The sequence below is a fragment of the Phodopus roborovskii genome, unplaced genomic scaffold (assembly GCF_943737965.1).
Source record: "Phodopus roborovskii unplaced genomic scaffold, PHOROB, whole genome shotgun sequence".
NCBI classification, from domain to species: Eukaryota; Metazoa; Chordata; class Mammalia; order Rodentia; family Cricetidae; genus Phodopus; species Phodopus roborovskii.
In genome coordinates this window covers 2,691,363-2,714,982 of record NW_026126599.1, presented here as the reverse complement: position 1 = coordinate 2,714,982, position 23,620 = coordinate 2,691,363, and the positions used below count along the sequence as shown (strand labels likewise).

At 49.8% G+C, this 23,620-nt stretch overlaps 1 protein-coding gene across 1 annotated transcript in view; it reads left to right on the top strand.

The window, feature by feature from the left end:
- Window positions 1-23,620, top strand: part of Mad1l1 (mitotic arrest deficient 1 like 1) — a 304,513-nt gene that overhangs the window by 61,497 nt on the left and 219,396 nt on the right. The gene's annotated exons all lie outside the window — the stretch shown is intronic.

Here is a 23,620-nt window from a genome sequence, read left to right as displayed (position 1 = left end):
TGACAGAAATCTCACCCTGAGATGAGCAGCAGGCATGCTTGTTCCATGGTCCAGTAGGATGTCCAGGGGCAGCTATGAGACTCCACCTGGCCTGCCATGCTGCTTGTTCTCCTATACCACACACCTCCTGCTTTGTCCAACACTGCTTTCCCAAGCCTGACACCAACCTTGTGCTTTGTACTTCTGCTCTGACACTTTGGGTCTGCTCAGATGTCAGCACAAATGTCAGATTCCCAGGTCAGCCACACTTCCATCCCACCACCCTTCCTCGGGCTTGGGGGATTCTTGGAAGCCAGGAGAGTGTCTCCCTCAAGACTCCTGGTTTCTTCTGACAGATCCAGCCCAGGAGCAGCCTGATAGAGGGTGCTCAGAGCAGGCGTGTGTCAGGGTATTGCCCTTTTCAGTTACACCCCCCTTCTGTCACCTTGGTGTGCTCATCAACAACAAAGTGTCCAAATCCTGCTGGGAAGAGTTTCATAGCCCAGCCCCAAGTCACTGGTTGGGGCTAGGAGCTTCTGCCCTCTGTTTCCTAGTCCTTTTGTGACTGGCTCCCACCTGAGCACTGTGGGGTGTCCTGGCTTATCTTATGAGCAGAGGTACTTGTTGAGAATGCCAGCAGACAGGCCTCTCACCTAGTGGAGCCCAAGAGTGTTAGGGTTCTGCCAGGAACCAAAGACCGAAGCAAAATGCATTTGGTCTTCTTTCACAGTAGCTAGGGCTCTTGTCCCTGTGGCTGGCCACTGTGACTTTGAAGTGCCATCCCAGATTTAGTGTTAATGTCCAAAGACAAAAAGTAGTCTTCTTTGAGTTTTTTTCTAGAATAGGGAAGGCTTTACTGGAGCCCCAGTTCAGCTGATCCCCTTCAGTGACCAAAACTGGGCGGTGTGCCTGTGCAGATCCTGTACTGACAGAAGATGGGGTTGCCATGGTGAGCCCAAGGTCAGCCCATTTGTGCTTGAGCTACCTGACTGAGGCCAGTGGGATGGACTTCTGCAGAGCCAGGGGAGGGGCTGTTTGCAGCGACCAGGGCAAGAGCCTCTAGTGCCCTAAATGTCCTGGCCCTTGCATGGACAGGGCTTGGGGGGAGCATGGAGCCAGCCTGTTTATTGTTGATGATCCAGCCATAGCCTTGTCCTCTTGTGGAGACAGTGTTTTAATCATTTATTACTAGCCAGAAGGAAGGGTTTCTCATTTTGAGTGCTGATGTCACTCTGAAAATTGGCTTCTAGAAGCATCTGGTTATGTTGGACATAATCACTTCCATTTACTTGAGAAAGCTCACATGATAAAGATTGCCTTTTGCTTTCAAAGCCACTGTCAGATGAAACAGGCGTGAAAAGTGATTTGGAATTAAAGTTTGAACGTTTGCCTGGCGATCCTCTTCATTTTCCTCTGACTGTGAAACAGAATGAACTATTAAAGAGAAGGAAAACCTGTCTGCGATTCCCTCCCACTCAGGAGTTAGCTGCTGTGGCCGGGCTCAGTAAGACTCGTGTCTGCCTGAGAGCCATGGGGAAGGGGGCCCACTGCCACACTTCACAACATACCTGGCTGAGTCAGCCTGTGCCAGGTGCAGACAGGGCTGAGGGGCCCCCTGAGGCAGTACAGCTGTAACATTGGGACATCCCATGGGTGTGCCTGGCTTTTCACTCTCTTTAGTAGGATGTCATCATCCCTAGTTAGCAGATCTCAGGGAGGAGAGGCACAGCCTATAGTACTGCCTCTGCCTCCCTGGGAACATCATTTCAAGATGAGTTGTTTTGGGTTTCTATGTGCTGGCCTTCTGTGCAGGTCGGTAACCACATGGAACCTGTGACGACTCCTTGTTCTCTGTGGCTTCAATAGCCTGGAAGCAGGCTTCTCATGGAGCTGGCTGAGCAGTTGTCTGGCTCATGAGCCTCGCAGAGTAGAGCTGCTGAGCTGAGGTGTGAGGTACTGGAGCTAGGTTTCCAGGGCTCCTGAGAGTAAGGTGGGAACCAGTGGTCTCCGTGGAGTCCAGTGCCATGCCTGGACACTGGGATGCCTAGACTAAAGTAGCTGCTACTTTGGTGGGGTGGATGGTTACCAACCTGGGGCCTCTGGTGCATCATCTTTCAGGCCTCTCAGGAGGTGAGCAGAGAGAGACTCTGTTCCCAGACTATTGTGTGCTGGCTCCTAACTTTCTTTTTAGTGCAGGTTCCAGATGGAATCTGACCTCAGGATGGGAAGTTGGCTAGCTAACACAGGCCTTGGCGGTTGGGCGGATGATCCCAGTGTGGGCACCTGAGCCATTGGGTCCTGGGCATACAGTGCAGGTCTGCACCACAGGCCAAATGTTTTTCCTTGGTCTTTTGGAGATAGTTAGGCAGATTTAGGTGACATGGGAAGGAGAGAACGGGGGTACAGCCTCCTGCGGTGCAGAGGGTGTCACAGGGCAGGCCCATCTTAACATAGGAACAGGCATGGCACTGTGGATCTTTCTTTTGGGTGACATATAGTTGCTGAGGAGAAGACCATCAGTACCAGCTCAGGTCATGTGCTGCAGGGCTGTGGTGGTTCTGGTCATACCTCATGTACTCCCATCATGCTGTGTTCTTGTCCACCGTTCCACCTATTGACTGTGTCTGGATCTTGCAAACAAAAGCCCCTGTTTTGCTGTTGGAAAAGTGCAGTTTGTTCAGCATGGTCTCAGGATGCTCATTGGCTGTTAGAAGACAGAACATCCCCACCTCCCACCCCCTCACCCCATCACCCCCGTCTTCTTCTGTGAAGAGCATGGCAACACCTCTGGGCTTGAGGACATTAACTCAAGTGTACAGCACTTCCCAAACCAGTGTGTGTGTCATCTACATCTGCCAGCACTAGCTGTGTCTGTAAGTCTGTGTACACACCCATGACTGGAAACCCGAGAGGTTTATAGGTCCAGCTCCTTGGAGCACTTTAGTTGGTGTTGCTATAGTTGGCCTTTGGGTGTTGGCTGGTTACCTCAGCAGGTCCTGGCATGTGTGGGAAAGTGCCATGCCTCAGGGAAGGCTAAGCAGGGCTCTGACCTGAGCTCTGTGTGGGTGAGGTACAGGAGGCGGAACCACAGATGTCATCTCCCTCTGGGAAGGTCAGATGATGTCACAGCCTATAGTTTCCAACTAGCCAGGATCCGGAAAGTGCTTCTTAACCATTGAGATGGGATGACCTTAATCCTTAGATGTTAGGTGTGGTTCTGAACTCATTAGGCTGAACTGATTTTTTTGTTGTTGTTTGTTTGTTTGTTTTTTAAAAATACATCGTCTCCTGTTTTCAAGGCTGATCTGGAACTCCCTGGAATTTCCTGTGTAGACCATGTTAGTCTTGGACTCTTAATCTTGCTTCCTTAGCCTCCCTAGTACTAGGATAATATGTGTGTTATCCCATCTAGCTGAATTTGTTTTCTCATTTCTGTGAGTGTTTGGGTGGAAGCCCAGAGGTGGGGCTTGCATTTCCTCCTGTGAGGGCATTGGGGTTTTTGAGCAGCAAGAGATATGGGTGGTGGGTGGTAGAGGGGACTGGGGGTTGGAGAGAATGTTACAGGGCATGTGTGAATGGAGGGCTAGACTGTGTGTCTTGTTCAGTAGGTGGGGAAGGCCTGGTAGTCTTTGCTCAGGTGAATGTTGTCTGTTGAAGTGGAGAACATGTCTCTGCAGAGCTTTGTTAGGGACTGCATCCCTGGTGTTGGGTAGCTCTCTGATTGGTGAGGATGGGATGGGAAGGGTTCCTGTGCAGGATATGTATAGCCAGGGTTGGGCAGATTGCTGCTTGGTGGGCAAAGGGGTGGCATGCCTAGTGGGCACCAATAGGGAATCCTCAAGGAAGGTCCTGGCCTGTACATTCCCATCGAAGGCTGCTGTGAGCTATCGGGCTGTGCCTGCTCTCCTTCTCACCCATCCCACACAGCTCACAGGCACCATCCATCATGGATATGGATGGGGCTGTCAGGACCTGCCCGTGCATCCTCTGCATCTTCAAACGGGATCTGATTACAGTGTCAGGAGCCTTGCCCGCTTTGTCATGCCGGCTTTGCTTTTTGTCCTGTATGGCTGATAATGTCTCTGCTGGTTTTGTGGCTGAGGGGCAGTCAGGTTGCCTGGGGTTTGGATGTAGATCTTGGGTATGTCCTCGGTTCACTGTCTACTATACTTGTCTGCACAGCGCCGCTCGAAATCCTCCTCCTTCTTTAGAGCCAGAAGTTCAGGGGCCCAGGTCTACCACTGCATCACCAGCACAGCTCAAGTGCAGTGAGTGAGTGTCAGGTAAGAGGCTCACTGACTACGCAGTTAGGCTGTCATTTAGACTCTTACAGGTTGGTCCCCTGTGCCCTAGTGAATGTTGACAGAACCAAGAAGCTTGTGCAGGGATTTGAGGGGGTTTCTGTGTTTTGCTGGATAGGGAGAGGGGTGGTAGAGGGAGCAGGGCCTCTTTGATATCTGTGATGAGAGCAACCAGTATTATTATTGGGTATTTCCTTGCTTAGACTATTCTTCCTAGCACACCCTAGGCAGTGTCTGATTTGTCCTGGGAAGGTATGGTTCCCATCCCCTCAATCATTTTGCAGAAGGTGAATTTGAATCCCACCAGATCTGCAGGGAGGCAGTAGAAACAACTTGAACCAGCCTATCAGTCTCTCAAGCTTCTACAGTTGAGGGTGGAGTCCAGGTTGCCTAGGAGGTCCTGACACAGCTGCTGTCTGGGCCGCTTCAGGTTGTCCATCCTGGCCCCTTCTGAGATGCTTGTGTAAGGCAGAGCCACTAGGGACAAGCTGGGTAGTGATGTGGACACAGTACTTTCCCCCTCCACTCTGCCTTGTCCACACCTTCCATCCAGGCCAGGCTGAGCACTTGGGACTGAGGCACACTTTTCCCAGCCAGCTTTCACGAGCTACCTGCTCAGACCCAGGATTGCACTTGCTGTGGCCTCACCATGTAGCTATAGTCTGGAAGGTCTCCTGCTGCTGGGCAGAGCAGCCCATGCCTGCAAACATAGGGTGGGACTCGGGGGCCAGGTGTGTAGAGTCCTGAGGTACCCGTGGTCCAGATCTTTGCTGACACCTGCTTGTCTAGCAGAGGGGCCTTAAGAAGAAACAGTGAGTGGAGGGCATCACCCCATCTGTGTCACAGAGGCTTTGCTCTGACTTTCTTTCCCAAGAGTGAGTTAAGCTCAGCATTCTAGTCATAATTCTTGCCTCTGTTTGTCTAGAGCTTTTAGGCCACCTTCTCACAGCATCTTGTAGTATAATGAGGCCTTGTCACCTATGTGAGCTGGTGTCCACATGAGTTATAATGCTCTCAAGCTGTCTAGAGGCCAGCAAAGCCAGTGACAGGTGCTCAAGATTAATGATGCAGGGACATGTTTTGTGCCTCCAAGGGGGTGACATGCTGCATCCTGGAGCTGTGATGGGGGTGAACAGTTATTGATGGCTCCAAACTCAGGTTGCCCGTGTTTGGATCTCAGCTCCACCACTGAGGACCACTGTATGTCCTTGGACAGTTTAATTAGCCTGTCCACAGTGAATTTACCTTTTTGGGTGGGGTGTGTACATGAGGGAGAAAGGTTGGCTATAAAGGATACAGTCTGTTGTCTGGAATGGTAAACAAGGGTTGGATAGGCACCATAGTCATCTTTATTGTCATCTATGTTTGTGGACCCATAGTGAACAGCTCTTGAGATTTGACAGTCCCGGCATTGGGGTGTTCACAGTGGGTACCACAGGCAAGATGAATTTTGGTGGATGACTGCCAGGTGAGGCCTGGGGACGAATATATGACAATGGGGATGATGCTGAAATTTGTTACGGTTGATTGGGTGGGCAAGAGAAGAGCAGCGAGCAGCCAGCCCTGGCCCGGCCCATTTCCCATAGCTGTGTCCCCTGCCAGGTCTTATGTTCATCTCAGCCATTTATTGTTTTGGCATGAGCTTGCTCCTGGGCCTGACAGGGACAGAGGCAGAGGTCTCAAATGTCCGTCTGGCTCTTTCTAGCCAGTATGAATGGACTTTGGCAGAGCAATCGCGTCAACTTGCATCTTGTGGACTCTCTGCACATGACTGCCGTGGCAGCTCCCATGGTGCGTTTCATGTATGCAGTGGGACCTGCTCACTGTAACTGCATGGCTGCCCTCGGCCATTCCAGGCCAGCTTTCTTCAGGGCCTACTGGCCATTACTCATGTACCTCTAGACTCTTGGCTTGGGCCTAGGGAGGAACACTCCGAGAGAGCCTGCATTTTGCTTCCTGGGATGTACAGTTCCCCTGTAGCCCAGGCTTCCCTTCACTAGTTGGTTGATTGTATCAATACTTGTTTTTGAGCTGACTATTGTCTGGGCTCCTTATGGACTGTGGGAGGCTTAGTCTGTTGGCTGAGCTTCCTGGCTTTCAGTTTAGTGATGAGACTGCAAGTATGGTTACAAACACTGCTGTTTCCACAACTCAGCCAGCATGGGCCCTGCATGGCTGGCCAGACAGTCACTGTCCTGCCATCTGCTTCCTGTGCTATGATCTGTCTGCAGTCCCCATCCTTATAGGCCTAGCCCTGTGCCCTATCTCAAGTCTTGCTGAAGTGTATGTTTGTTTCCTCCATGCTAGAATTCACGGCACTCTCTGTCGCTGCCTTTTCTAAAGCGACAAACTGTGTCATTCTTTTCTACACTTGCCTCTAGAAACCTGCTTTCTATGCAGCTGTTTGAGGGACACTTTATGACTCAGGTCACGGCATATTGTCCCCACACCTGAGCCTTCCCCTGGTGCTGTGTCTCCAGAGAGGGTGCAGCTTCCTTGCCAGGCTGTTCTCACCACACCAGCAACTTCTGCTCCTGCCCTAGCTTAGTCCAGGGTCTGTGCACTCACCCCCTCTAGGCTGTCTTTCCAGTCTCTTCCCCGATGTACATTAGCACTATGCTCTTGGCCTTGTGTCTTATTTCCCCTGGTGGCTTGGCAGACCCATCAAAGCTAGAATTCTTGTTTAAATGAATGTACATTTGCCTCTGCCTAACTCTATCTATGTCCATCTGCTTGTCTCCCTCAGTGCAGGGTCTGTACCCAGCTTGTCTTACAGTGAGTCTGGCAACATCACAGCTATAGCACATGCTCTATGCAGTTGAGCTGGATGAGCCAGAACCATTGGCAGTCCCACAGGCCTGGGACTTTGGTCCTCTCTCACATCCTGTCCAAGCCATGAGGCCACTGGCTGTACCTGGAGCTCCTTTCCACTAGCTTGGACTAGTCTCCCAGCCTTCCTCCCTGGCTGCTCTGGGTTCAGCATCATCTGAGGTTTCATGAGACTCACTGACATTGTTTCCTGTTGTCCCATAGCTGTGTGAACTCTGAGTGCATCTGCTTTTGCCCTTTTGACCTGTCAGTGGTTGTACAGTTCTAGGACATGCTACACCCGTTCACACAACTTGGGGACTTTCCTGCTTCCTCACCACTGCAGCTTGGCCTCTCATCTGCTGCACCGTGGCCTTCCAAGTGGCATTTCTGCTGTCTGGCTTTTGTCCTTCCCCTTATCAGTTCATATGCTCGTTTGGGCAGGACACCTCCCTGCTTCCACGTTGCTGGGTGAACCTTCCTTGAGGAGACACAAATAGATATCTGCTCCCTACAAGGGAAAGCAGTAACAGACCAAAGTGATGACTCCACCTGCCTGCCTTGGAGAACCTGTGAGTTTATTGGATTTCCGTACATACACGCATGGTTGAGGGTTACTTATAGATGTCTAGGTGACTCTCCCCCCCCCTCCCCTGGCCAAACAGTCAGGTCACTGAAAATTCTCATACCAGCATGGATGATGATGTCTCCAGAGCTGCATAGATGGATGGAGCCCCTACTTCAGTTACCACAGTAGACACTTTCTACACGCTGTCTCCTCTAGGGCCTCCTGAGACCACAAGTAGCTGGGGCAGTAGGTGGGAAAAGGGGGCAGGAGGGAGGGGCTGAACTCTCTGGTGAGGATTTAATGTCCCCTCCTCCTTCCCCTTTTGTGACAGGCCTGTTCTTAGTGCTGTTTGTGAGTAGTCGGCAGTTGCTGCACTGAGAATGGTAATGGCTGTTATGGTTAGGGTAAGGGTTCCACAACACACAGGTGCTCTGGGAGTGTGCAAGACCCGGTCACTGTGTGTCCAGCATCTAGTCTACCCCCATGAGGTGTTCACCGAGTAAATGTATGCCTACCCCTCGGACATACCATCAGCTTAAGAATGCGGTGCTGTGATGGCTCAGGCTTCTTATGGGCTTATGTTGTTGAGTTGGCTGTGGCCTGTAAGGCCACCTGCATCTCCCTTCCCTGTTGTCCTCTGTTCCCTGACATTTGGGCTCCTGTTCTGCCAGGTGTGGCAGTAACTGAGATGGGGAGTTGGTGCCTTACCTGGTCTGCCACTTGGCCCCAGTATTATATGAGGCATCTGTCAACTCTAATCTACCTGCTTCAGGCTGGGGCAGCTGAATGTCTTAGAACTGTGAACATCTGACTGGAGGCCACACCCCATTCTGCTCAGTGCCAAAGCAATAAGCTCTCTCCAGTTTCCTCTTACATGGTACCTTGGAGGCAGCTTCTGTGTCAGGTCTGAAGCTGTGCTAAGCAGGACTGGAAGGACTTTGTGTGCACCAGGCCTCAGCACAGGCCTGCCATCAGTGGCCATAGCAGTACAGGGTGCTGGGCAGCAATGATATCACCCTAGGCTGTCTGCAGAGAGGAAGGGGTGAGATGGAGACAGACTGGGGAGGAGCCATGCTGTGTGTGTTTGTGTACATACATGTAATTCTGTGCAGGTACAGGAATGGTGATACAGAAGTATGGAACCTATGTAAAGTATGTGCATTCCACTGGCATATTATAAAAGTAGATGAGGGAGTATTTCTTAGTGGATGCAGGTTTTGTTTAGATCCTATAATATCACAACTATTTTTTGTTTGCTTGTTTGTTTTGATGGTAGGGGAGCAAAACAGAATGAAAAGCAACTTGAAATGCACATTGAAATGGGGGAGAACAGCTATGTGAGCGTGAACCCTGCTCTCATGCCTTCTGCAGCCCTAGTGGCATAGAGCTGGGGTATGTTGCCCATGGCTGTCCTGTAAGGGGCATGCTCCTACAGCCCCAGGATTGCCTGGCTAGGAGCCATGGTCACATGGGGAGGCCAGGGTGCGTGCAGCGGGGAGTGAAGTACTGAGTACTGTTTGCCTCTCCACCTTTCCCTCCTCATGACAGTGGGCTCCATGGCCCTTCTTTGGAAGCTGGGGGTGAGAACCTGGCATAATCCCTCTATCCTGACCTCCTCTTCTTTAACTTTTATGTCATTTCTGGGTTGGCACTGAGCCTGACTTCTAGGAGCCACTCATGTAGTGATCTGGGCTTGGTTCTGCAGGCTGTCCACACCAAATTGATCTGCTCTGGTTGTGACCTGGGTTGCAGAATGCACTAGGCATTGTGGTACTTGACCAAGTAATGGCCCCCAGCCATCATCTTTTCCTCTGACATGCTTATCAGACAAGGGCTTTGAGCATGGCTGTGTAGCACTGTCCTTGAAGTCTTGTTAGTCTGCACACTTAGGAAAGTCACCTTCTAACTGGTAGGCTTGGGTGACATAGAATAGACACGGTGTGCTGCTGTTCTGGGTTAGGGAACCAGTGGGCTGATATCTGACACCATAGTTCTTATACAGCCCCCTTAGCACACTGCGTTCTGAGGGGTGCATGAGGGCAGGCAGGACATGAGTCTGGAGTATGGTTGGTAGCTCCCACAGTGTCTACTAAGCTAGGGACTTCTGGCCCCTCTGCTCAAGTCTACCTTTCCTGTCCTTTTTGTTCTTGCCTTCCCCCCCCCCCCGAAAGCAGGAACATAACCCAGTAGCACTGTCCCAGAGTTTGTGTGCTGGAGCTGGGCCCAGCCTAAGCTCTCAGCCCAGGTCAGCCTTAGAAGGCCTTGGCTACTGGCTGCAATGCCCAGCTTTGGACATGAGATGGTGCCTGCAGCACTCGGAGCCCTGTCGGCTTACTCCTTGAAGTTTCCTTCCATAGCTTCCCCAGTGGTGGCATCCCGAATCAAGTCTATAAATTTTGTGACCAATTAGTGGGAGAGAGGGAGGGAGAGATAGAGAATGGAAAGACCTTGCAATGAGTGGACATCTGTCACAGGTGTCTCCCTGGAGGGTTTAGCTCTCTTTCTGTCCTGTTCTGTGTGATCTTTGCTATCACATTCTTTGGTGGGGTGGGCTGGTGAGTGCAGGAGAGAGAGAGAGAGAGAGAGAGAGAGAGAGAGAGAGAGAGAGAGAGTGCGTGCGTGCGTGCGTGCGTGCGTGCGCATACATAGTGATATAAGCCCCAACCCTAGCTTGGCCTTGGCCCTATTTAAGACACTCCTCTGTTTCAGGCTGCCTTTGTTCTACTTCTGTGCCTTGAGACCAAGTCTGGCTCCTCTGTTCCCCCATAAGCACACCCAGTCCATACTGGGATCTGGAGCAAGGTCTGGGTCTTTTATTGACTGTTCTGAGTTCCCTAGCTATGTCTACCTGTTTTTGATCATGGTTTAGAGAGACAGCTGTGAGGGTGAAAAGCCCCCTGAGGATGGGCCCTGTGTGGGTAGATGGGCATGCTCCTTCTTCAGGGCCAGATTGCCCTCCTTCTATGCCTGACCATTGTCCTCTCCTACCATCCTGGAGTGGGAGAGGGCCAGGGTTCTGGACTTGTTTGCTTGTGTTCAGCTAGGGAGCTGCCATTAAAATTTCTTGCCGGATGGTTGCTTTGTGTGTCTTGTATATCCATATTTAAAATGGTATTTACATATTCATAGATTTTTAAATAAGTTCTTATTGTTAAAGGATGTAGAAATGGATAAAATGTGAAACTCCCTCTTCTATTCAAGCACCAGAGAAAACTTCACCCCCACCACCCTGAATGCAGTCACTTTCTGAGTGGTTAGCTCTGTTGCCATGGAGATTATTATGGAAGCCAGCTGTCCTGTCCCATGGCCCTCTCTCCAATCTGCCCTGCCCATCCCATGTCCAGCACACAGTATAGTTCACCAGTCCCACAGCCATCCCCTAGGGTCTTGTCACACTCTGGGTCCCACTGGTATGACCCTTAACTCCTGATGGGATCCTGGAGACACAGTCCCCATTTCTGTGTGTGTGTGTGTTTGTGTGTGTGTGTGTGTGTGTGTGTTTACATTGGGTGTCTTCCTCCATTAACCTCATTTTTTTTGGGACATAGTCTCTTGCTGAACTTGGAGCTTAGGTTCTGATTTGGCTAGACTAACTTGCCTGTCTCTACCTTCCCAGTACTGGGATTTCAGGCATCCACTATTACCCGTGGCTTTTAGGTGGGTGCTGGGGAGTCATACTCAAGTGATGCTTTCTTGTATTGCAAGGACTTTCCAACCAACCCCTCCCCAATTTCCACTTTCCCCTTCTTTTGGAAGAAAAGCCTAAGACGGATAAGTCATGCCATTTTGGTAGTGGCAGAGTCAGAGATGCCTCTGTCATTGAGGGTCCCTGCCTGAGCAACCACTCCCCTCCCTACAGGAGTGGGGCAAGACTATACTCTCCCAGGCAGCCCCCAGTTACTTCCTCTAGAAAAGGTCTTCCTCCTAAAGTCTCCACAACTTCTCTCAACAGCATCACCCACTTGGGGACCAAGTGTTCAAATATAGGAGCCTGTGGGGGACATTTCTCATTTGAACCACCATATCCACCAGCTGTGAACTGCCAGTATCTCCTAAGGGAGAGGTGGGGCCTCCTAAATCCCTTCTCCATCCATAATACAACATTGACTGGCCCAGTCTGGGCCCCAGTCTCATGCAGGTTTTGTCAAGTGATCACTGTGTACTTAGGAGTGCAACAGGCTCTTTTGCAGAGGTCTGGGTCCCCTGATACTCCACCTTCTTCCAGCTCTTACATTCTTCTCCCTAGGAAGGCATTTGGCAGCATGCTGCCAGGTTTAGTGAGAGTAGTGATGTGTCACCTCTTTTACTTTTTGTTAAGGAGTTAGTGGATTCCCATGTCTACCTCTGTGGTCAGTCTGTTGTGGTGGGCTGTTGAAGTCCGTTGCCTTCTCCCCATTGCCCAGTGCTGGGTGTGTACAGCTTCTTATAGTAGGAATGTGGTTGTGTGGGCTGCCCTTCTGTCTGACTGTCCGTCCGTCTGTCTGTCCATCCATCTGTCTGTGTCAGTCTGTGTCAGTCAGTCAGTCTGTCTGTCTGTGTCAGTCTGCTTGTCTGTCTCTCTGTTTGTCTATCTGTCTCTGCAGGAATCCAGAGATTCAACAACAGCAGAGCTATAGAGCAACAAGTGCTTTAGATCACAAGGCCAAGACCAGGGTGGCTATACACAGGTCACTGTGCCTGGTTCTTCTGCTTCCCATGACCCAGCAGCAGCAGTGAGCATGTAAACTCAGAAACATACTGCCATTTACAAAAATATCAAACAATGAAAAGAAAAGGTTGTGAATATGGGTAGTACCTGTATGAGGAAAACTATGAGTTTGATGAGAAAAAAAAACCAAAGTTGTAAAGACTCAGAGAGACATGCCACCTCTTACCAACTGATCTGGATGCAGTGTGACCTCAACCACAATTCTAGAAGTTATTTTGTGCATTTTTTTGTGTGTATGTGTCTATGTATATGTGTGTGTGTACATGTTAATGTTGGTGGTTGTACTTATGTTGTAGGATGCACTCATTTACACACATATGTGGAGGCCAGAGGATAGTCTTATCTGTTATTCCTCAGATGCTTTTTCTTGAACCAAGGTCTCTCACTGGCTTGGAACTTAGCAAGCAAGCTAGGCTGGCTCATCTGGGTGCCCCAGAGATCTGCCTGCCTCTACTTCCCCAGTTCCTGGATTACAAGTACATGCTGCCATACCTCTTCTCCCCCAGTGTGAATTCTTGGGATTCAGTTTGAATCCTCGTGTTGCTTAGAGAGCACTTTACCCTCTGAGCCATCTCTCCCAGCCCTGTTTTTATTTTTTGAGACTGGGTTTCTCTATGTAGCCCTGGCTGTCATAGAACTTGCTCTGTAGACCAGGCTAGCTTCAGATTCACAGAGGTCCGCCAGCCTCTGCCTCCCGATTAAAGTCACCACTCCCAGTGACACATAGTTTATTAAGCCAATGTGGGAAAGCAAGAGACCTAGATCGGCCAGGACACCTTTGAGGAAGAATGAAGGAGGTGGCTGACATCTGACTGAGTGGGGAGGGGCAGTGGTGGAGGCAGCATGACTGACTTGGAGGGTGGAAGGGCTCTGGATTCTCACCAGCACAGCTAACTAACTTTGGCAGCAGTATAAGGCGGCTCAGGGAGTAGGGGCTTTTCTACAGGTGTCTCTGGAGCAAGTCAGTATCCACAGGAAAGAAACTCAGACCCTGGCCTTATACCTCTTACCAGTGCTAAATCCAGGGGGATCATAAACTTACATGTAAAACACAAAGCTTGCAGATTCCTAGGAGGTGACAGGAGAAAAATCTAACTGACCTTCAATTTCGTATTGACTTTGATACCCACTGTGAAAGGCACAATTCCTGGAAGAAATAATTGATAAGCTGGGATTCATTAAAATTAAAAAGTCTACTCTGCCAGCTATATTGCCAATAGAATAACAAGAGAAGCCATACTTGGAAGTAGTGGGGCAGGCCTGTCATCCCAGCTAGTAGGAAGGCTCAGGCAAGAGTATTACAAGTTCAAGGTCTGCCTGGGCCATAGAGTGTGTTCAGACTTAGCTTGAACAACTTAGCGAGAGACCCTGTTTCAAATCCAAAAGAAGGACTAGTGATTAGTTTAGTGATAGAGTATCTGCCTAGAATCTCCCAGTAAGGGGCTGGGGTGGCTCAATGGTAGAGCATCTGCCTAGAATCCCCTAGTGAGATGCTGAGGTTTTTGTACAGTGGTAATGTGTGATATGTATGTGACATGTGCAAAAGCTAAGCTTCAATTTTTAGTCATGGGGCAGTGGTGGTGGAAGAGTAACAGCCATAAACCATGGGAAAATATTTGCAAAATACATGTTGAACAATTACCAGAATACCAAATATACAATGAACCCTTAAAAGCCTGCAGTAACAATGAAGTTAACAGAATGGATAAGAGATCTGAGAGTAGACTTCTCACTGAAGAGAGAAGCAGATGGCAAATATAAGCGTTTGAAAAGATGTTCACCATCACATGTCACTGGGGAATTGTAAATTAAAATGAGACACCTCTGTACATCTATTGAAATGTCTCAAATCCAGAACACTGGCCATACCAAATGCCGGCTAAGGAATAGACAGGAGCTCCTGTTCTTTGCTGGTGAGAATCCGAGATGGTACAGCTATTTTGGAAGACAATTTTACAGTTTCTTACAAAAGTAAACATACTTTCACCATATGGCTCAGCAGTTGCACCTTCTGGAGCATACCTGGATGAATTGAAACTGGCATGCATACAGCAACTTGCATGGAAGCAACGATACCAACTTTATTTTTAACCTCTTTGTGTATGTGTGTGTTCATGTGTCACAGTGGGCATGTGTGTGCCACATGTATGGAGATTGGAAGACAATCTCAATGCCAGTATTTGCTTTCCACCTTGTTGGATACAGGGTCTTTTTGTGGGGCATCCATTGTGTACGTCAGGCTAGCTGACTCTCAGGCGTCTGTAGATTCCCCGTCTCTGCCTTCCATTTCCCTCCTAGCTGTGCACTACCAGGTCTGCCTTTACCTGGGTTCTAGGGCTCTGAACTCCAGTCCCCCTGTTTGCATGGCAAGTGCTTTACCCACTGGGCCACCTTCCCAGTCCAAGCTTTATTTTTAATTGCCAAAGCCTTAGAAGCAACTAGGACTCATTGAAGAGGTGACTGGACATATAAACCATGGAACACACAAAAAATGGGGTACTGTTGAGTCCTAGGAAAAAAAAAAAAAAAAAAAAAAAAAAAAGGCGGATAGTCAAGCTGTGGGAAGACCAGACTCCTCATACTTCCTGTAAGTGGGAAAATGAGGTTTCTGTTTCAGGGCATTGGATGGGGGAGGGTATGGATGAGTGGAGAGAGAGAGAGAGAGAGAGAGAGAGAGAGAGAGAGAGAGTCTGTAGGGTACAGGCCAGAAGTTGATATCCACCTTATGTACTGAGGCAGGGTCTCACTTGAACCCAGGACTCTCTGTCTCTAGGTTTCTGGAGTTACAGCAGGCTGCTGGCATTCACATGGTGCTGGGGAGCTGCACTGCCCTCCTCAGGCTGTTCTGCAGGTGCTTAATGAGTCACTGAGGGGAGTGTGGCTGGCTCCATGGTGTCCCTAGTCAGGCAGCAGAGAGATGAAGGCTGGTGCTCAGTTCCATTTCTCCATATTTAGTCCAGGACCCAGCTGAGGGAATGGTGCCAGCCATATTTAGGGTGTGTTCTTTACTTAGTTAATCTAGAAATTCCTTTCCAGACACACCCCAAATTGTGTTTCCTTGGTGATTCTGAATCATCTGGGTCAATAGGAAAGTTTATCCATCACAGTTACAAAGATGGAGTTAGAGAAGTTGAGATTCCTGAAGTCACATGCTCACTTTAACCTTTCTTTAGAGTCCCTAGAACTTGACTATTAGCATGGAGAATCAAAGGATGCTGATCTGAGTGTGATGACTTGTCCTTACCTAGCTTTGGCCCAGTCACCTCTTAGCTATGTAGGTTGGTCCTTGTCACCCCCCCCCCCCCCAGCCTGTGGTTGGGCACAACAGGCTTTTGTGGTCCTTATTGCACTTTGGAGAGAGCAGATGCATTCAGTGACCTGAGGGACTGAAGGGAGGAGATTGTGGAACCGTGAAGTAGAAGATTAAGGGTGGACTTGGTGGACTCCCCTGAGTTACCTGTAGTTTACTGGTTGGCAGCCTGGGCCTACTGTGAGCATGTGGTGGGTAGGCTTTGTACTCAGGCATATGCTGCCAGTGCCTGGGCCTATTGTCTCTTGGGATGGGTGCAGCAGACAAGGATCAGTGGTTCTGTAACAGTCTCTTGTCTTTCTGTTAGGGAGACTTTCAGTGCCCTCTCATTTCCATGCTCTGCTAATTTTATGGTTGTTCCATATTTTCTTGTCATAAATATAACAGATTTTATTGTGTTTAAACCATTTTTTAATATAGATTCCCATAAAAAGCTGGAGAAGTGAGAGGCTTGTGCTTCATCGGACCTTGGAATGTTCATCCACCTCTTTTTAATCATTTTGGGCTCTGCCACTCGTGGAGCATTCTAGAAGTTCCCCTTATGTGCTTAGTTGGATGTGCTGTCCCCAAGGGGGCTGTGCCCTTGTCTGTCCTAAGCGAAGTTCCTAGTGCTCAAGAACCCATCAGATATATGGGCTCATTTGTAAATAGTGGACTCGCAGACAGGGAATGGCCAAGGTCCTGGGGTATAGGTCTCCCGTCATGCAGTCCTGTTCATAGCACAGAGAATTTATCTCTGGCCACTTGAGTTGATTCTTAGTCCCAAGTTGTCTAGTCTACTCACCCAGCTGTCCCCAGGAGTATTTACTGGGGAAGACTGTCAGGGCTTATGGCATCTGCAGTCCTGCTGTAGTCTGGAAAATGGTGACATAGTTCATATATTAGGTGTGGGTTCCATGTTGTACATAGCCTGTCACCTACTATAGTTGGGTCACTAACCCAGGCAAACTGCCCCAAGAGAGATGCTTTGTGATTTATCTTGGAGATCCATGACTTTCTTATCATCTGTTCTAAACCTATCTTGGTGTCAGCTTAAAATACGTTTAAAGGATGTGGTGGCACACGCCTTTAATCCAGCACTCAGGGAGGCAGAGGCAGGGATCTCTGTGAGTTGGAGACCAGCCTGGTCTACAAACAAGTTCCAGGACACAGAGAAACCCTGTTATGGAAACAAACAAACAAACAACAAAATCCCTACAAAAATAGAAATTAAAAATTAAAGGTTGTGTGCAGATGCCTGTGGCTTACATGTGGACAACTTGCAGGAGCTGGTTCTCTCTCTCCATGTACCATGTGGGTTCTGGGGATTGAACTCAGGTTGTTAGGATTGGTGGGAAAGCCATCTGGCTGGCTTCTCACTGTTAGTTTTTTAAAAATAGCTTCCAAAGTTAGTTTCCAGTATGTAATTCTGACCTTGTTAGATTCTTTGGTATCCAGTTTCCTTTCCTGTAGTGGTTTAGGTCTCCTTGGCTTTGTTCTAGAACAGACCTGCCCGGGTTTTACACGCAGACATTGCAGTTGTATCTTCTGGACTTGCAGGAAGCAAGCACGTGAAAGCTGTGTGTTGATTGAGGCCTCACCCCATTGGCCATGCCCTGATGGTGCTAGCTAGACTCTGCCTGCCACACAACCTCTGGCTGGCTGCATACGGGCAACCTTGTTGACTTATAGTCAGGCTTATTTCACCCAGGTCTTCCTTGACTGCAAAGAGTAGAGCTACTGGATGCAGGGAACTCAGGAGAGGAGCAGTATCTCCTTGGTAGGCTATAGTACATGGCTGGCTCTCATTTTGGACTGAGGCCAGGCATCCAACAGGGTGATGTGTAGGCCCTGGAGGCCAGATCCCTGGTGCTGGGAAGATGCTTCTGAGGTAGGCAGGTTTCAGTTGCCACATGGTGTCTGCCATCTGTCAGACCCTCCTGGTGCACCCCTCTCCCCTGAGGAAATGTTTTCTTCACAGTTCACTGGATCCTAACAGGACAGCTTTCCTGACTTGTCCAGGCCATGCTGGCAGCAGATCCCATGATGCCATGAGTCCCTCTGTGCAGCCCACCTGTCTGTTCCTCTGACAGGGCCTGCTGTGTTAAGCCTGGGCCCTGTGTCCAGACAGGGCCCTGGGGATGGCTCTTGGCTTTTCTCTGAGCTGCTCCAGCTCCAGCTCCTTGGACCAACTTGGTATGTGGGCACAAATAGCCATATTTGTTTTTTATGGTCCTTGGGATGGGGTGAAGAACCAGCAAGGCTAGCCATGTGTCTGCTCTACTCTCAGTAGGAGATGACAGTCCTCTACCCTCCTCAGCTTTTTTTCCGTGCAGTTGTCTCTTGAGAGAACCACATCCTTTGCTCAGGAGAAATTTGGAGTCCTGAGTCTCATGCGTTTCTTATTCAGTGTCCCTGGGAATCTTCATATTTATATAGTGTTGGACAGCAGCTGCACAGGGAGAACACTTCCAGTCATGGTGGCAGAGGGAGCCCTGATGAGCCTTTGGAAGCAGAAGCCTGTCCTGTGTGACACGGTCCCAGAGAGGCACATGCGTCTTCCAGCCCCCCCCCCCCATGTTGATCCTAGCTGGTGTCTTGGGGCTCAGGGATTCTCTGAGTATAACATCAGGACCACAATACTGCTTCACTCCTGTCCCGTACTGAGTAGAGGGCCCACTGGCTCCGAGCCTGGGGAGCTGCAAGTTGCAAACTCAGGTTCCTTTCTGCAGAGATCTCTCGTGCCTGGCCCCTTCATCCATTCATGTCTGTAGCCCACTGGGCCAGCTCTGCTCACTGCTGTCCTTCCCTCATGCAGGCATCAAACAGGCAACTCTTGGACGGGAGACCACTTGGGTTTCCTGTACTGTGGCCTATGTCCTGGGTTTACTTCCTTCTTCCTGGCTGGCCCATATTAAGAGCACTGGCAGGCATGGAGTAGGTCAGCCCATCATGGAGGGTCTTCTCTTCCTGACTCTCGGAACTCAAGGGTCTTCAGGGAGTTCTGTTCAAACAGACTGAGGACAGACTGCAGCTGCTGTGGTCTCAAATCACATGCTGGATGACAGAACTGCAGATGTGGACAGGCCTGGCTCCTGGAAGAGGGTACAGACTTGCTTATGCTCTTTGGTTCTTGGCTATTAGTCAAGGTGGCAGATCAAATCTTCACCCTCTTGGATAGAAGATTGTTTTTGTTTTTGTTGTTGTTGTTTTGTTTTTTTTGTTTTTTTTTTGGTGTGTATGTGTGTGTGCGCGTGCGTGCCTGTGTGTATGTGTGTGTATATGTGTATACTTGCACGTGTGCATGCATACAGCCATGCAGTTGCATGCTGAGGTCAGAGGTCAACCTTACATGTCATTCCCAGGAGCTGTCCACCTAGTTTCTTTGAGCTTGGTGACTTACCTAGGCTGCCTGGCTAGCCCACCTTGAGATCCTTCTTTCTCTACTTCCTCAGCTCTGAATTTGCAAACATGCTACCATTTCTGGCTTTTTTTTTTTTTTTTAATAAAGGTTCATGAGGACAAAGGTAGGTTCCTATGCTTGTGTGGCAAGCACTTGAATAAATGAGCCATCTCTCCAGCCTCTATTTTATTGACAGAATCTGGCTATTTAGCCTAGGCTACCTTAAACTCAAGATATCCGTGTTTACCCTCTGGAGGGCTTTGCTCCCAGGCATCCACCACAACTGGCAATTGGTCATGTTTTATTGTTTCTTTGGTTCTGCCTCAGACTTGGCCTCAGGAGCCACAGAGATGCCTGCCTGTCATCCTGTGGAGGACCTGCTGATTAGATGTTGCCTACCAGGGCTGGCTGGCTCACTGGAGCAGCTGTGCAGGATTCACATGGGGGCCACTTTCTTCTTGAGACAGCTTGTGTGACTTGAGCTTCTGGTGACTTTTTCCCTGGTGAGCGCTGTCTCATGACCTGAGCTGCCTGTTTTCCACACTGCAAAGGCCTCCCCCACATCCTGGAAGTGACCGGCACTGTGCCCTGTGAATGGGCTGCCAGACTTTGAGAAGAGCCATCTGGTGTGATGAGAAGTGATTGAGTGGCTGGTGACAAATGCCACTCAGTGACAGAGATGTGGAATAATTAGTCTGGGACCAGAGAGCTATGAAGAATTTGTAGGCAATGGAATAATCACCTGGTTCATGAAAGCCAAATTGATTTGGCACCGATCTGGGGTGGATGCTCCAGCAGCCACTGAAGTGCTCAATGGTGGAAGGAGCCGAACCATTCATAATTTACTATGGCTTGGAGCAGCCTCTGTGTGTTCTTGTAACAAGTGGATGCCATTAAACACTTTCTATTCTTTGACAGTTTTATTCTTATATGTGATGTGCTTTGATCACTTCTCCCCATTATGCTCTCTGATCCCATCCCATTGAACCCCATTTTCTTCTCAGCCTATCTTTTCTCCTATCACACCTTTTCCTTTGCTTTTTCTTTCCTTCCATTATGCCTTTTATGTGTGTCCCGCTGCATTTAATTAGGGTTGCCTACTGAATGAACATGGGTGGGGGTTATGGCACTTGAGTACCTTCTACACCAGTTAAGAACTGATTCTCTTCCATCCAGAGGCAGACTTTCCCTGCCCACAGCTTCTCAGGGTCTTGTGAGCCCCTTTCTTATCACTGACAGGATGTTGAACCATTGGTGCTGTGAATTCTTGGATCTGAGGCCAGGGTTTTGGTCACCATATAGGTCAGTCTAGCTTCTTCATGATTTTCAGGCAGTCTCTTTTCTTGCTATCTCACTGGAGCCTGGGGGGAACAGCTGTGCTTGCTACTTGTCCAGTGACCCGAACTCATGTGACAAGTGCTTTCCCACTGCTGAGTCATCTTGTAGCAGTTTTAGGTGACTGGTCTGTGCCTTAAGCCCTTGTCGCAGCCCCTTTTCATTTCTGCACATTTGTGATCATTTTGCTATGTTTTTGCCAAATCCCAGGGGTGGTTGCCTTAACCCACCCCTCAGGGCTCACGTCTTCCATGCAGTCATCTGAAGTGGCAGTGAGGCCTGAGGCTGGCCCTTTGTTGCTGAGACTGCCATTCCTTCTGCCCTCGCAGATTCACACTGGGACAGCAGCACAGGACATCCACCCTCACCCAGCACCTGGCTGTGCTGAGGCTTCTCAGCTCAGGGCTGTAAATGTCAGGAAGCCAAACGATAGTGGGTCGGGCACTAATTGGCCGCGTGCTTGGAAGCTGCGGGCGGGCGCACTTTTAAGTAGGTGCTTTGAGCTGGCCTTCCCGCTGTCTGCTATGAAATTCTGACGCTGGACAAATGTCAGAGGCTTGCTCCACACCACCACTTTCGTCTTTTTCAAGAGACCCTGGAGGCCATTACTGGAGACAGAAGCAGCCCCTGTCTGGTTTTAAGACAGTCACAGAGAGCTCACACCACTCAGCCTCTGGGCTTCTCAGGTGCATCCCTCTTCCATCAGGCAGAGGGCCAGCAGCTGTCATCACCCCATCAGGCATATTGGCCATTCTGAAACCTTTGTTCCGTAGTTAGTGCTTCTTTTGGGGTGAGCTAAACAGGTTTCCAGGCTCTCCTGGACAGGCGAGAACTCATGAATATATTCATAAGTATTCATGTCAGAAATCGTGCTGTAGAAATATAGTTGAAGCTTCGTTTCCTAGCTTGGGGAGGAGGGTCTCACTATCTGGGAGTCTGAAATGTCACCAAGTGTCACACATGCCTAGGCTGGCATGCCTCCTCCCTCCAGCCAGTCTCTGCTGTGCTGGAACCAGCTATGCTCATCTTCCCTCTCCAGGGTTTGTTGGCAGCACTGGGGCACTCAGAGGACTGTAGAGGTGACTTGAAATGCTGGGTGGCCTTTTCTGAGTTTTGTCAATAGTCCACCTTTTGCACAGCCTCAGTTTACCCCTAGCTTCCTAGCATATTGTGTTTAAAAAGGCAGTTCAGCTCACTGGACAGGTTTCCCCTTCCCTTCCCTTCCCTTCCCTTCCCTTCCCTTCCCTTCCCTTCCCTTCCCTTCCCTTCCCTTCCCTTCCCTTCCCTTCCCCCTCTCCCCTTCCCTTCCCCCTCTCCCCTTCCCTTCCCCCTCTCCCCTTCCCTTCCCTCCCCTCCCCTCCCTTCCCCTCCCCTCCCCTCTCCTCCTCTCCCCTTCCCTCCCCTCTCTTTCCTCCCCTCCCTCTCCTCCCCTCGCCTCCTCTCCCCTTCTCTTGTTTTTTAATGCCAGGGTTTCATGTAGCCTAGGCTGGGTCCAACTTGCTGAGGAGCTGAGAACTTCTGATCCTGCCTCTACCAACCAATTGCCGCATTTATAGGTGTGCACAGCCACATCCAAATTACCCTATTCTGGGAATCAAACACAGATTTTTGTGAATGCAAGGCAAGGAGTCTGTCAAGTGAGCCACATCTCTAGTCTGTCACCAGGTGGGTTTCTAATGTTGCTCTGCTCTGCCTTCATCTACAACTGCTGCAGGCTCCTCTTCCAGGCCACAGGTCCTCTGGTGGCTGTGAAGATTATCTTCATGCGATGAGCCTGCTGGCCAAGGAGCCTGGCGCACAGGAACTCTGGCCTCTTTTAGTTCTCCTGATGGTCCTCTGCTTGCCCTGCCATCATAGCCCTAGCATGCTTGCCCTATCTTGTATGTGTGTCCTATGGGGTGGGAACTCCTTTGTCTGTCCCAGGGTCTGGGCCACCTATTTGGGCTGTGTCTCCTCTCTGTTTTTTCCCCGTAAGTTCTCTGTGTCAGTGTCCCTTTTCCCAGGGGTACATCTCCCTGCCATAGCACTGATGTACCCAACACACACCTGTGCCTGCTGGTCAGTAGGTTTCCTGAGCAGGTAGAGGCGGGTGCTACCTCATCTAGATCACTCTCCCCCATGCAGTCTCTGTCTGTGGGGGCTTAGCTGAGGAGCTGTGAGGCCCTGGGGCCTCCTGCCCAGCAGAATGGGCCTATCACTTCTGTTCCCTGGGCCATCTGTTTCCGGTTGGTCCTAGTGCAATAATTCCTTGCTCTATGCTCCCTAAGGCCCTAAACTTTCCCTCTGGCTCTGCTTGCTGTCCATCCTTCCCCCAGGGCCCAGCACTGACAGCCCCAAGGGCATCTGCAATAGATGTCCAACTGGTCTTTTACTGAATCCAGTCCCCAGACTCACCTCCCAGTGTCACCTTCTGACCCTCTTTACATTCTTGTCCATTTTATAAGGTACTGGGCCTTTGGAGCCCAGTCCCCTGAGAACTAGAAGGATAGGAGGGACTTTCTGGTCAATGCCTGTGGTTCCACTTTCAGGTTATTTCTGAAGGGTCTCTGTCCAATGTCTGTCTTCTTCTGTTGTGTAGAGGGCGAGCTAGACCTGGGCCTGGCCTCTAGCTGCTTCAGAGTAGATGGAATTGGATACGTCATTGTAAGCCTCACATGTGGCCCTTGACTCATGTAAGTGTGCCCCATCTACTAGACGCCAGCTCTAGATTGGGAGTCTTGTCTGCTGGGAGATAGATACCTTTTGGTTAGGAATATCTGGTGGGGGTGATGGGGTATTTTGCCAAGTACTGCCTCTGCCTTTGTGGGCTTTTGGGGCACGGGCTTAGGGCAAGGAATCTGCATCAAATTGGATGATAGTTGGCTCCTGGGAGAAAAGGCCTTCTTCTGGAATGATCTGTCCATGGGGATGTGGAATAACGTGTGAGATCTGTAGCCTCTTGACAGTGCCAGCATTCCTCTTGGTTCTTGGGGTAGGTACCAGGATTACTTACCCTGTCCAGCTGAGATTGCATCCGGGGGTTTTAGCCCTCAGCCCGCCCCTTCCTTCTGAGCTGCATGCTGCCTGAGGGCCTAATGGAAGGCTGTGTAGGAACACTGGCTTTCTAGAAGTAGCTGAAAAGCTCTTGCCAGAGAGACAAAGGTGCTGACTAATTGACGGCTTTATTTATTTATTTCCAGGCCTGGATGGTAAACAGCTTTGATTCTCTGCTCAGCAGGAACAGGGGGGA